The sequence below is a fragment of the Ambystoma mexicanum genome, chromosome 9 (genome assembly GCF_040938575.1).
Source record: "Ambystoma mexicanum isolate Mex_15411 chromosome 9, UKY_AmexF1_1, whole genome shotgun sequence".
Taxonomy (NCBI): domain Eukaryota; kingdom Metazoa; phylum Chordata; class Amphibia; order Caudata; family Ambystomatidae; genus Ambystoma; species Ambystoma mexicanum.
Window position 1 is genome coordinate 1,292,257,189 of NC_090931.1, and position 12,816 is coordinate 1,292,270,004.

The window sequence follows — 12,816 nt, forward strand, 5'->3', positions numbered from 1 at the left end:
GAGGTTTACGACGAGGATCTGCCGTCGTCACCTCCCACCCGGGCTTCCCCGCCCGACGAGATTGGATCGTTTCACTCCATGATCGCCAGGGCATCCGAGCTCTTCCAGCTCTGCCCGGAGGAGAAGAAAGAAGGTTTCCTTTATCAACGGCGCGAGGCCAAGAGGAAGACGGTCCTCTCCGTGCCTCTACTAGACGATATTTGGGATGAGGCCTTGCCCTCCTCAAGAACCCATCCACGACGCCGGCTAGAAGGGATCGGTATGAGAAGAAGTACCGGGTCCCCGACGCGGCCCCCTTGTGGCTCCGGGCACAGCCGACCCCGGACTCCGTCGTCTCCGCGGCGGCCAGGAAGAAAGCGTGGGGGTTGCGGCCTCTAGGTCGACTTCCCCGCCGGACGGCGAGGGAAAGAAATTGGATACGATGGGACGCAGGGTCATCTCGTCTGCAGCGACGAAGATTAAGGCGGCCAACGCCTTGGCTATCGTAGCCCGCTACGACCGGGAGCTGTGGTACAAACTGGCCCCCCTGCTGGACTTCCTACCGGACGACAAGAGGGCGGATGCCCTAGAGATCTTGCAGGAAGGTGAGGTGGCGTCGGACCACGCCATTACGATTGCGACGGACATCGCCAACACTGGATTTCGCCAGTTGGGCAACAGCGTGTGCCGTAGGCGGCGTGGATGGCTCAAGGCTACTGACTTCCGTCAAGACGTGCAGACCAGAGTCTTGGACATGCTGTTCGATGGAAACAACCTGTTTGGGAAAACAGTGGACGATTCCCTTCAAGCCATCAATGCAGACACGGAGACGGCCCGGGCTCTTGGGGTTCTCCAGCAACGGCGGCCGCCCTTTCGGAGCGGCAGAGGCAAGGGTGCCTCCAAAGGTTCCGGCGGCGTATTTTCCACCTACCGTCAAGCGGCCCGTTCGTCGTCGCAGGAAGCTTACAGGGGACGAGGCAAGTCAGGCGGACCCCGCCGTCATCGCCAAGGAGGTCAAGGCGGCAAAGCCTCGTCGAAGCAGGACTTAACTGGCCGTGGGGTCGGGCCCCCACCGAAGCACCCCGGTGGGAGGCCAGCTGGCGAGCTTCGTCAGCGTGTGGGAGTCCATCTCCACCGACCGTTGGTTGCTGGACGCCCTAGCCCAGGGTCACGTGCTCGAGTTTCAAAGAAGGTGCCCGCGCGTCCCCCCTGTGGCCAGGAAAGAACATCACGTCCCTCAACTTCTCTTGGACGTAAAGGCGATGCTCGGGAAGGGCGCCATCGAGCTCTTCCCAAAGAGGCTTCGGGGCTCCGGAGTTTACTCAAGATACTTCCTCGTGAAGAAGACTGGAGGATGGCGTCCCATCCTGGGCCTACGACGACTGAACAAATTCATCAAGGCACAGAAGTTCCGGATGGTCACCCTCCAACACGTCCTGGGTCAGCTGGAGGAGGGCGATTTCCTGTCGTCGTTGGATTTGGAGGATGCCTACTTCCATATGCCCATCCTAAAGGGACACCGAAAGTTTCTCAGGTTCGTGGTCCAAGGGCGTCACTACCAGTTCAGAGCCCTTCCCTTCGGACTAAGGTCGGCACCCAGGGTGTTCACCAAGTGCCTCGCACCGGTGGCGGCGCAGCTGCGCCGAGAGGGGATCCACGTCTACCCCTACCTGGACGACTGGCTCCTCCGAGCCAAGACGAGGGAGCTCGCCGTGGAGCACACGGCAAGGACCGTCCAACTTCTCACGGACCTGGGATTCTCTGTAAACTACGCCAAGTCCCACCTGGTGCCCGCACAAGACGCACTGTTTCTGGGAGGGAAGCTGGACACAGTGTCGCTTCTGACCTCCCCGTCGGAGGAAAGGACGAGGGCCATTCTGGGCAAGGTACAACGGATGCTGGTTGCGGACGCGGCCAGAGTGAGGTCCATCAAGTCCCTCCTCGGAATGATGTCTTCTTGCATTTACCTCATCCCCCCTGTGCAGGCTCCGGATGCGTCCGTTGCAGGAGTTCCTGGACGTGCGCTGGATCCAGACGACGGGCAGCTTCGAGGAGAGGATCACACTCGACGAGAGTTTCTGATGAGCGATCCGGTGGTGGGGCACCCGCGCACATCTGACGGCGGGCATGGACTTCCAGACCCCCGGCCACCAGGAGACAGTCACCACGGATGCGTCCCTGGAAGGGTGGGGAGCGCACACCGAGATTCTGCACGCGAGAGGCCTTTGGCTCCCGACGGAGAAGGCCCTCCATATCAACGTCCTGGAGCTCTGTGCAGTTTTTTGGGCCCTCAGGTCCTTGCTTACGTCCCTCAAGGGCAAGGTGGTGAGGATCTTCACCGACAACACAACCACCATGGTCTACATCAGGAAACGGGGTGGAACCAGGTCCCCAGCCCTGTCCAGGGAGGCGCAGGATCTGTAGCATTTGGCCGTCGCCCAAAGGATGTTTCTGGTGCCGTTTCATCTGGCAGGGATAAAAAACACCATCGCCGACTCACTCAGCAGGGAGCTGCGCTCGTGCCAAGAGTGGGAACTACGACAGGATCTAGTGGACCGCCTCTTCGGACGGTGGGGCACACCCCAGATCGATCTGTTCGCGACGGCGACGAACTCCAAGTGCCGGAGGTTCGCCAGCAGGTTTCCCCAGCCGAGGAGCATGGGCGATGCTTTCTCGTTCCCCTGGGAGGGCCTGTTCCTATACGCGTTCCCTCCATTGCCATTGCTGATCCGGCTCATCAACCAGCTCAAGAGGTCCCGGTGCAGGATGATCCTCGTCGCACCTGCGTGGCCGAGGCAGATATGGTTCCCGGACCTTCTGGATTTGTCAGCGTCCCCGTCAATCAAGCTGCCAGTGGACGCGGATCTGCTCTCCAGGGAAGGAGGCGCCATCCTCCATCACGACCCGAAGTCGCTGAACTTGCAGGCCTGGCTCCTGCAGCGTTAGAGTTTGGAGGATACGACATACCGGCCGACTGCAGAGAGGTTCTTGCGAAGGCCAGGGCGTCCTCAACTCTTAAATGCTACGGACACAAATGGAAGAGGTTCTCTGTCTGGTGCCACGCACAGAAGATTAACCCTCTGCGGATTACGGCTCCCCAAGTACTGCCATACCTACTGACGCTGGCCAAAGCTGGACTGGCGCACGCGTCCATCAAGATTCATCTTGCTGCGATCTCCCGATACACCAGAACCACGGGGCGGATGTCCTTGTGGTCTCATCGTCTGGTGAAAGAGTTCATGAAGGGACTGTTCAGATCGTTGCCGCCGGTGAAGGCTCCAGCCCCAGCGTGGGAGCTGAACGTGGTGCTTACCAAGCTCATGGGACCTCCGTTCGAGCCTCTGCACTCTGCCCCGTTGAAGTTCTTGTCGTGGAAAACAGTGTTTCTTGTGGCCATCACCTCCGCACGACGGGTGGGAGAGATCCAGGCCCTTTCCTGCAAGGCCCCATACTTGACTTTTCACAACACGAGGGTAGTGCTCAGGACGCACCCCTCCTTCATGCCCAAGGTGCCATCGGACTTCCACCTCAACGAACCCTTGGTGTTGCCTGTTTTCTTCCCGTGGCCTTAGTCGCCGGCTGAGAGGACTCTGCACTCGCTGGATGTGGCTAGAGCGCTGAAGTTCTACGTGGACCGCACGGAGGGTTTTCGGAAGACGTCACAACTCTTTGTGAACTTTGGACCTGTCAATCGGGGGAAGGCTCTCTCGAAGGCTTCCATATCCAGATGGCTCTCCGTCTGTATCATGTACTGTCATCGGTTGGCAAACCGACCCCTGCCTGGCCGTCCGAGAGCCCATTCCACCAGAGCGATCGCAGCTACCACAGCGTTCCTATCTGGTGTGCCCTTGCTGGACATCTGCAGGGCTGCTACGTGGAGGTCGACGCACACCTTCATGAAATTCTACTGCGTCGATCGGGATTCCAGGGAGGGAGTCCAGGGTCGGCCAAGCAGTTCTGCGCAACCTGTTCGCCTAAGGTGAGCCTGGTGAGGAGGTAAGATTTGCTTAATGTTGAGTTTGATGTAATGCTTGATGTTGAGCCTTTGCCACCTCCCGTGGTTGTGCATGTGTGTACTGCTATGTATTCTTTATTCATGAGCATGTGAATCCATGCCAGACCCCATGCTGGAGAAGGAACAAGTTACTTACCTGTAACTGTTGTTCTCCAGCATGGGTCTGGCATGGATTCGCATGCGAACCCTCCCGCCTACCCCTCTGCGGCTCTTCACTTGGTCATACTGCCACTTCACGTGCTACCAAATCTGAAGATGGCTGCCAGAGGCGGGGCTTAGGTAGAGGACAGTCATTGGCTTGTGGTCAGTATGACGCAGAGATCAGTGATTGGTTACTACTACGAAAGACAGATCAGAAACGAAACTGATACTGGTTTTTTCTTTACCGAGGATTCCCAGCCTGACGACGGGGAATATTCATGAGCATGTGAATCCATGCCAGACCCATGCTGGAGAACAACAGTTACAGGTAAGTTTCTTGTTCCTTTTGCATGGTTGAAGTGCGTGAATGGTGCGTGAATGAGAAGTGCTGTGATGTGTGTTTTTGAATGTTCTGGGTGAGTGGGTGTGCCTGTGTAGACCATGTAATGAGTGGATGTAAGCAAAGGTATGAGTGACTATGAATGAAGTGCTGTGATGTGTGTGCTTGAGTGTTGTGGGTGGGTGGGTTATTGTGTGCCTGTGTAGAGCATGGAATGAGTGGATATAATAGGTGCGAGTGACTGATGGGTAAATGGGAAGGGATGTGATTGTGTGTTTTTGAATGTTCTGGGTGGGTGTGTGCCTGTGTAGAGAATGCAATGAATGCATGTAAGCGAAGGTGTGAGTGAGTGACTGGTGGGTGAATGAGCATTCATGTAGTAGTGTGTGTCTGAATGTTCTGAGTGGGGTTTGGTGTGTGGCTGTGTGGTGAATCCAGTGTGAGCGAGTGGAGATGTATGGGTGAGTGACCGGTGGGTGAAAGGGGATGAATTTGTGTAAGTCCCTGGGGGACTGTGGATCACTGAAGCATTTTTGCCACATCTTTTATTGACTTGCATGTTTTACTGGTAATTTTGGGCAAAGGCAAGTTCATGTGCGCCCTTCTCTTGACTAGACTGGCATTTTGATGCAGTCAGTCTAGCCTTCTGTGGCATGACAATTATTATTCAGCCGCTTTTAAAAAAGCAAGCATGATAAGTAGTGTTGCCTCGCTAGACTGATGTTTTGGCATTGCGACCTGTATATTCTTCACTGTAGCATGACCTTTTATTCACTGAGCATCTATGATGCATCAAGCAAGATATGTGTTCTTATGGGTCTAGACTAGATTATAGTGGAAACAGTTTGGACCTTTCCTATTGTGCCATGTCACTTTTAATGGCCAGACCAACAGGAGTATGTACTTGGATAGGAGCACTGGCATATATTGGCAGAGCCAGTTTTGTGTCCAGGGCCAGTAATGCCACTATAGAAAAACATCTTAAAGCAAACAGAATTATGGTCTTATATGGGAATACTAGCAGATGTTGGTGGCGCCAGCATGGAAATGTATGGGCACAGCCAGCATACACATGTTTTTTATACTGGCATATATTGCAGGGACCCGCATGATAATGCACTGGGAAATGACCTGTGCACGTTTCATGATTTACCCTACACCCTACAAAACTGATGGTTGGCCTTTTACCCAAGTTTTCGCTGAAGGTGTGCTTTATAAAGCACCATTTTAACCGATTATTCAAAACATTTACTCTGGGGAGGGAGAAGAATCCACCGGGTCGCCCCCAAACCATTTCCGTTAGTTTGGGCTCCCTCGCTACGCTCAGTAATAATAATTGTGGCAAATATTTACACCTTCCAAAATAAAAAACTCACCAGCCACCACTGGCTGGTATGTTTGTGGACCAGGCACCACACCCTTTCTCTGTTACTTTAAAGATTTAAACTTTGTTTGAAAAACATATTTGCTTCTTTCACTTGTGGTAGTGCATTCCCTTACAGTGGCATAATCATCATGGACATTCCGCATACGTGGTGGTCCGGACTGGCCTGCGGTTTGGTGTGCTTTAAGGAGCTTCGAGGGGGGAGGAGGGGTTGCCCACAGCATGGCTTGCAGGGGAGCTGCCATATTTTGTGCTATGCCATTGGGCACCACTGGGTCCGACAAAGGGGTAGTGTGCATTGCGTGCCTTGAAGTCTTTCAGTGAGTCCCCGGGTGCGAAGCAACTCGTAGTTGGTTTAAATTTTAAATAACTGGGGTGCTATGGATTTGTGTGCAGCAATATTGCATTAAATGTTTTTCTGTTTTTTTAAGTCTTCTGGTACCCAGTATTACGCTTGGGTAATAAAAACTATGCGGGGGTGAGGGGTCTTGGGTATATAGAAAAACTTTCCCAGGTACTCCAGCAAAGATGACATTATGAGGTGCACTCCCCTCTGTGCACGCAGACCAGTCTAATGATTGTTCTTAACATCGTGGAAGCTGATTCATATATACACATTTATAACCAGGGAATTTTGTTGATACTAAATCCTGGTCAATGATTTAATTTTCAGGCCTTGCTTGTGCAGCATTTTTCTCCTGGTTAAACAGCAGTGCATGCCTCCCCAGTTCAGTGCTTTTTTGGCTCGTTTAACACAGCAACGCGACAGAGACCATGTAGTTCTGCGTCCATTGATCTATAGATGTTTCATACACTAGCTGTAGACTGCGTTACAGATTTCTGTTACCCTATTAGAAATACAGCATTACGTGTATTCTACATATAGCCCCCACATCGAATCTGGAAAATGGCATTCGCCAAATAAGTAATTGTGGACAAATGCCTCATATGTGCCTCAGTTCTTACATCTTGCTGAAATGAGGGCACCTGGAAACACTGGTGCTAGATGCACCTAAAAAAAAAATCTGAAGGCTGTTTGCCATCACTTCCTGCGATACTTGGGGGCAGGGTCAAATTACAACACTTACTGTGAGGTCCTCGGGGGGGTGGGGGGGTGAAGGGTCATATGATGTCTCTTCCGCTACCCCTGTCATTTGATGAAATTACGTCCCTGGTCCTGAAGTTTCTGTAAAGTCGTAAAATTTCTCGATTTGTAGAGTGATTTTTGAAGCTCGATACAAGCACTCATCTGAATGCATGTAAGGCTACAACTGAAAGGAAAGCCCACATTAGAAAGTGCTGTAATTGGAACAAATAGAATGGAGGCAAAGTGTCTAATTGAGAGGATAGAAGGGATGTGTATAAAGCAGAGATGCATACACGTGATGGGGAAATGTGAGTGAAACCCGTGGTGCCGGAGGTGATTTTTGTTTAAAGTGGGTCTTATCAAAGGGTAACAAGTAATCCCAGGTATTCTGCATAAAGTTTTTAAATCTCCCCAATGTACACGTTGCTCCTGAAATTGGTTGATTGTGGCCAATCTTGCTGTCATTGCTAAGTCTGTGAGGCGCTTGTTGACTTTTTATAAAGTCGTCCCCTTATGGTTCAGAAAATCGGTTTAGACTACAGCTAAAGATCAGCCCTATTATGCAGAGTCAATGGTGAATAGTCCTGGGAGAAGTGGTCCAAAGCATCTTGAGAGCCACAGGTTGCAGACCCCAGCACTGGAATAATGTTAAGTGCATGCAAACTAGGGGTAGCTGTTCATCTTTCTAAAAAGTCTTTCCTTCCATTAACTGAAAGCAATTTGTTATATTCTACCTGTGGGAATGTATGGTGCATGGAGGTGATGCATTTTTGTAATGGTGGTGCTTGGGTGAGTGTTCCATAGAGTGGCAGTTGGAAGGTAGCTGGCTGGCTGGGGTGCTGGATGCCATTTGAATAAAGTCACTTACCTCAATCACCTGGTCCTGGTGTGGTACTTGTAGAACTTACAAACCTACCACACTTTGGTGAGAAGCTGGTCTTCTGCAACGTGGTGAGAGGGAGCAGTCTCCACAACCACTGTCCTCTAAGGTCCACCCAGCAGGGAGGGGGCAGCAAGACTGTCTCCAGCCATTCACAGGGTCAGATGGTGTGAGTGGCGCTGGGGTGGAAGCTGGCAGGAGGAGGGAGCCAAGATGAATGTGCCCCAGCAACTTGGGAGTTGTCAATGTGGGTTAACTGGCACCTGCAGGAGGGTGCCACGGATGGTGGCTGCCGATGCTTTGGAGCATGGCAGTTCAGACCTTGCCCTGGTTGCTGTTGAGCCGGCTGCAGTATTGTGCAGTGAGTAGATGGAGTAAGGAGCTCTGTGTAAGGTCTTGGACCAAGCAGGTGGTGGTCGCAGTGTTGGTTGGTCGGCACAGGGAGGAAAAACACGTGGGGGGAGGAGGGGCATGTCGCAAGGACAGCCGGTGGTGGAAGCCGGTGGAGCTGTTAGGATGGGAGGAGCCGTTTCCCCCGTCTGTTGCCAGACAAGGAATGAGGACACCAGCAGTGCTGAGGGGCATTTGTGTGCTGAAGTGCAAGGTTGTTCTTGTCACGTTGGGTGTTCTTGTGGTGATGGGGCACATTTTTCTGCTGGATGGAGTACAGTGTAGAGCAAGGGCAGGTGACTGGTCGCTACCAAACGTGGCATTGCTGATGGGGAGATGGTCGCTGGCCACAGGAAGAGATTGCGCTGCAGTAATGAACTGTGATGTTTGGGATTCGTTTTTGGAAAGTGTACCATCTTCAAGAGGTGAAGGAAATGTGTGTATCGCATATTCAGACTGTTTATGGGGATTTCCATCTGTGGGAGCCCAAGTTATGAAAGATGTTTGAAAGAGCTATGGATTGCGGAGTGAAGCTAGAGTAATGGGTTAGGATGAGGATGTTTTCGAGACCTGTGTCTAACTATGCTATTCGTGTTTTGTGGTGGTGTTATGAGATTTTGGGGAAAAAAAAGTACTCTACAGGGAGGAGGGGTAAATTTCAGTTTTTGGGGGCCTGTGTTTTTATCTTTGTTGTATACTTGTTGTAACCTCATGTTAGGGACATTGTTAGGAACCTGAATCTGGATTCTTGTTGTTTTGGGAGCTTTATTGGTTGGACTTGGACTTTCTGATATTTTGAGGTGGACAACATTTTAGGTCTGGTCAATGGGTGTGCGGTGAAATATTTGTCACTTGTGGACCTTGTAATATTATGTAATTTCATCCTCCGTAATTTCCTTTTGGACACGGAGGTGTGGGGTGAGTTTGTGTGCATATTAGGTATGTGGGTGAGGGGAGGGTGTACACTGGGGACATGATAATGTTCTCTCATCTGTCTGTTTTTGGTGTCTTTTTGGTCCATTTGTTAAGGTGCAGTGTGGTGCTGCAGGGGTATGTGTGGGCGCATGGTTGGCGATGTTGGCCATGTTGAGCAGGTTTTGGAGCGTTTGGTTGAGGTTTCAGATTTCAGTCTGGTGTGGGTCAATGCGCAAAATTCTTAGGGCACATATTGTGTGTGCGCGCGCGCGTGTGTGTGTGTGCGCGCCATGAGTGTTTACATTTTATTAATCGAGGGATGCTTGTTTGTGAGTTGCCTAGTTTGTCAGAATGTAAGGGCAACAGTCTCATGCTGCAGGTGAGGTTGTTATTTATATTAGTTTTGTTTGGCTGAAGGGGGTTTGCAATGCGTGTTTGGGGTAACAAATGTATTTTGCGCAGAAACGTGTTTGTTTTAGTTATTGTGGTGGTTAATATTCTGGTTAGTTATGCTACTGGGATGTAGTCATCTGGTTGTAGTTTGGTTATGCTTTCCTGGTTAGTGACGGTAAAGACCAGTTGACCTCTCGCAATAAAGAACTGTGCCACACTTCTTCCTTGTGAAATAATATTTTAGTGTTTAAAATCACACAAGTATAAGAAATGAAAGAAAAAACTGTGCACTATTGGATTATACGTGTTTCGACACAGCAGCGTCTTTGTCAAATCGGGGCTAATGTTGGCTAAACAGTTTCATATATGGGTTCAAGTCCGAAGAACAATGCAGTCTAAGGGATAAATCCCTCCTGAAAAGAGCACGCTCAATCACCACGCGTCGGCATTGAGCGTGCCCTTTTCAGGAGGGATTTATCGCAGTTCTTTATTGTGAGGTCAACTTGTCTTCACTGGGATCATTGCCTCTTTTGCCTCGCATATCTACGAAATGTTTTGAGAACTTAAGTGTATGTAGGGCACACGGTTCAATATAGTTGGCACAAAACCCCTTGTTAGTGGTCTTTGGCCAGTTGTTTTAAAAAAAAATGTTTTTATGGGGTTTATCTTTGGCAGTTTTTGGTTTATATGTGGTGTAGGCTTTTTAGTTTCCACTTTTTGTGGTGGTTTGGTGGGGTTCACAAGTTTGCAGGTGGTGAAATGGTTATGGTTTTCATGCCAGGCGGGATTTGTGGTTGTTGTTTAGTTGCTCACAGGAGAGCATGGTTTGCACTCTAGCGTGGGAGGTCTGGGTCTTTGGAGGGCAGCCCAGGGTAAAGGGAGTTTTGTTGATATAGTTTTTAGGTCTCATAGTTGTCATTTAGTGGCCCTGAATGATTTCCTGGAGACATGGATAGGTTGAGGTGAGGGGCAGTGCATTTTGGATGCTCTGGTTAAGTGACACACTTTTCATTGACATTTGGTGTATGTACGGAGGTAGAGGTGTTGAATGGTGCAGGGAAGACAGATGGCTCCGGGGCAACACTTTTGTCTTCGAAGCAAGACAACACGGTGCAACACAGGTTCGAATCCCGATCTCACTCGCAATTATAAATGATATATCAATGTTTAAAGTGGGCCATCGTGATAAACGACAGACTTGGTTTGTCTCAGGGGTTGGCACCAGCCTTAACCTATTTCTACTTAAGATCTTAAATTCGAAGGCTTGTAGGTCAAGGCAGAAGGTTTATCTAGCCTTTATTGACCTGGAGCAAGCCTTCGACTCTATTAGTAGGGAAAGGCTTTAGATAAAACTTGCTAACTAGCACTGCCCCCAAGACCACCTAGATGCAATACAGAACCTGGACTCTGGCACATCTATTCAAATCAGGATGTCGGTTGCAGGGACTCTTAAAAAGATCGATCAGCACATGTAGAGGACTCAAACAGGGCTGGCCTTTGGCGCCCAAATTATTCAACCTGTATTTATCTGATATTGAGAAGAGTCCGGCAAAAGTCAATGCCTTTCCTCCTAAAATCTATAGCCATCCGATCCCGTGAGTCGTGTACGCAGACAACCAGACGACTTGGTCTTGATTGACTACACACCAGTAGGATTACAAAGGTGTTCAAATCAGCTGGATTGTTACCTAACAGAAAATAACTTGAGGGTTGACACTATGAACTACCTGGAAGTCACTTTCAATTGTAGTTTAGTCTTGGGTGGGTGGCCTTAGACTCAAATGTATGAGACTGGCTGCACAAAGCAAATTCAGCAAATTTACAAATGGTTCTTTGATTACTTTTTATAGACTCATGGTCAAACCAATATTGACATATGGTGCAGAAGCCACACTCCATCTTCCTCAAACAACCTGGGATCGATTGGAGGAACTGTTTTGGAGAAGCGTGTTGTGGTTGACCCAGTCTCTGCCCATCTCCTTTGTCCAGTTCGAACTTGGCTTGCAATCGCTTAGTTTGATGATTCACTGGCGATCGCGGAGTAAATAAATACATATTTTCAAAGTGCATGATTGCGGGAAGGGCTCCTCTATTTGATTCTTTGATAAAGGAGGCCATAAAGGAATCGGCCACTTAGTGGATGATAGAAATCCTCTTTCAGTCTGCTTAGACAGTTACATTTAACGGAGGAGGTCCTTAATTCAAATCCGGACAAAGTGAAGTTACAGCTGAAAAGATCGGTTTGGATCAATACTCTCCAGCAGAGAAGTTGGCATAAACTATCATTGAACTTGGAGCATGAAGGGAGAGCATTGAATAGCCTGCCTAAATATCTATTGAAATTGGCAAGTACATATTACAGGGGATTTTTCATGAAATTAAGACTAAACTGTGTCCAGACTTTTGGTCGACCTAAAACTGGTCGAATGACATTTGGGCGACGCAATTTGGTCGAAAACCAAATGGTCGAAATTTTTTTTTAATTATATATTTATTTTTCGGGTTTTCGTTTTTTACAAAAATGGGTTTTTAGAAAAAAAAGGGGGTTGGGCGTGGACCCCCCCAAAAAAAGGGGTGAAAAAAAAAAAATTCGACCATTTGGTTTTCGACCAAATTGGTTCGACCATTTGTCTGGTCGACCAATTTTTTTCGACCAGATGTCTGGTAACCGACTAAACATCATCCCCACTAGGGATCCCGTTAACTGACTTTTTCTGTAGGTTTTGCAAGACTCAAGCCACAGTAGAATAATCCAAACATTTGTTGTCAGAGTGCCATGCGTTGGAGGAAGAAAAAGAGTCAAACAACAAAGGGCTGTAAAATGCTGACATTTTAGGAGTGGTGGGACATGTTTATCCTGGGTGAAAACACCTCTATGATGTTGGCCGCAATGAAGTTTCTTGAAGGGTTGTTGGCATTACCAAAGGGTGAGTGATAGGGTGGTAGGGGGGACGGAGGAGTCTGGTCAGGAAGAATTAAATTTGAGTAATACTTTGAGTTGACTACCTGGCTGTTTTTGACATTTGCTTACCCTGGTCCTCTACTCGGCCGGTCAAACTGTGGTCTGTCTTTTCGTTTTTCTTAATGTTTGGAAAAATGTAATGGAACTGACGTGTTTTACCTTCTTTTTTTCTTTGGTTTATTTTAAACCTAAAAAAATAAAAAATTAAAAATAAAATAAAAAAATATTATCGCACGTTATAAATGGACAATAAATAAATGGAGGTTATGTATGCTTGTGATGTTGGTGCTTGAGTAGGGCTGGGTGATCTGGACCAAAAGTCGTATCTTC

At 49.1% G+C, this 12,816-nt stretch overlaps 1 protein-coding gene across 1 annotated transcript in view; it reads left to right on the top strand.

The window, feature by feature from the left end:
- SNX4 (sorting nexin 4) overlaps positions 1 to 12,816 on the top strand; it is a 1,088,579-nt gene that overhangs the window by 158,162 nt on the left and 917,601 nt on the right. The window lies entirely within an intron of this gene.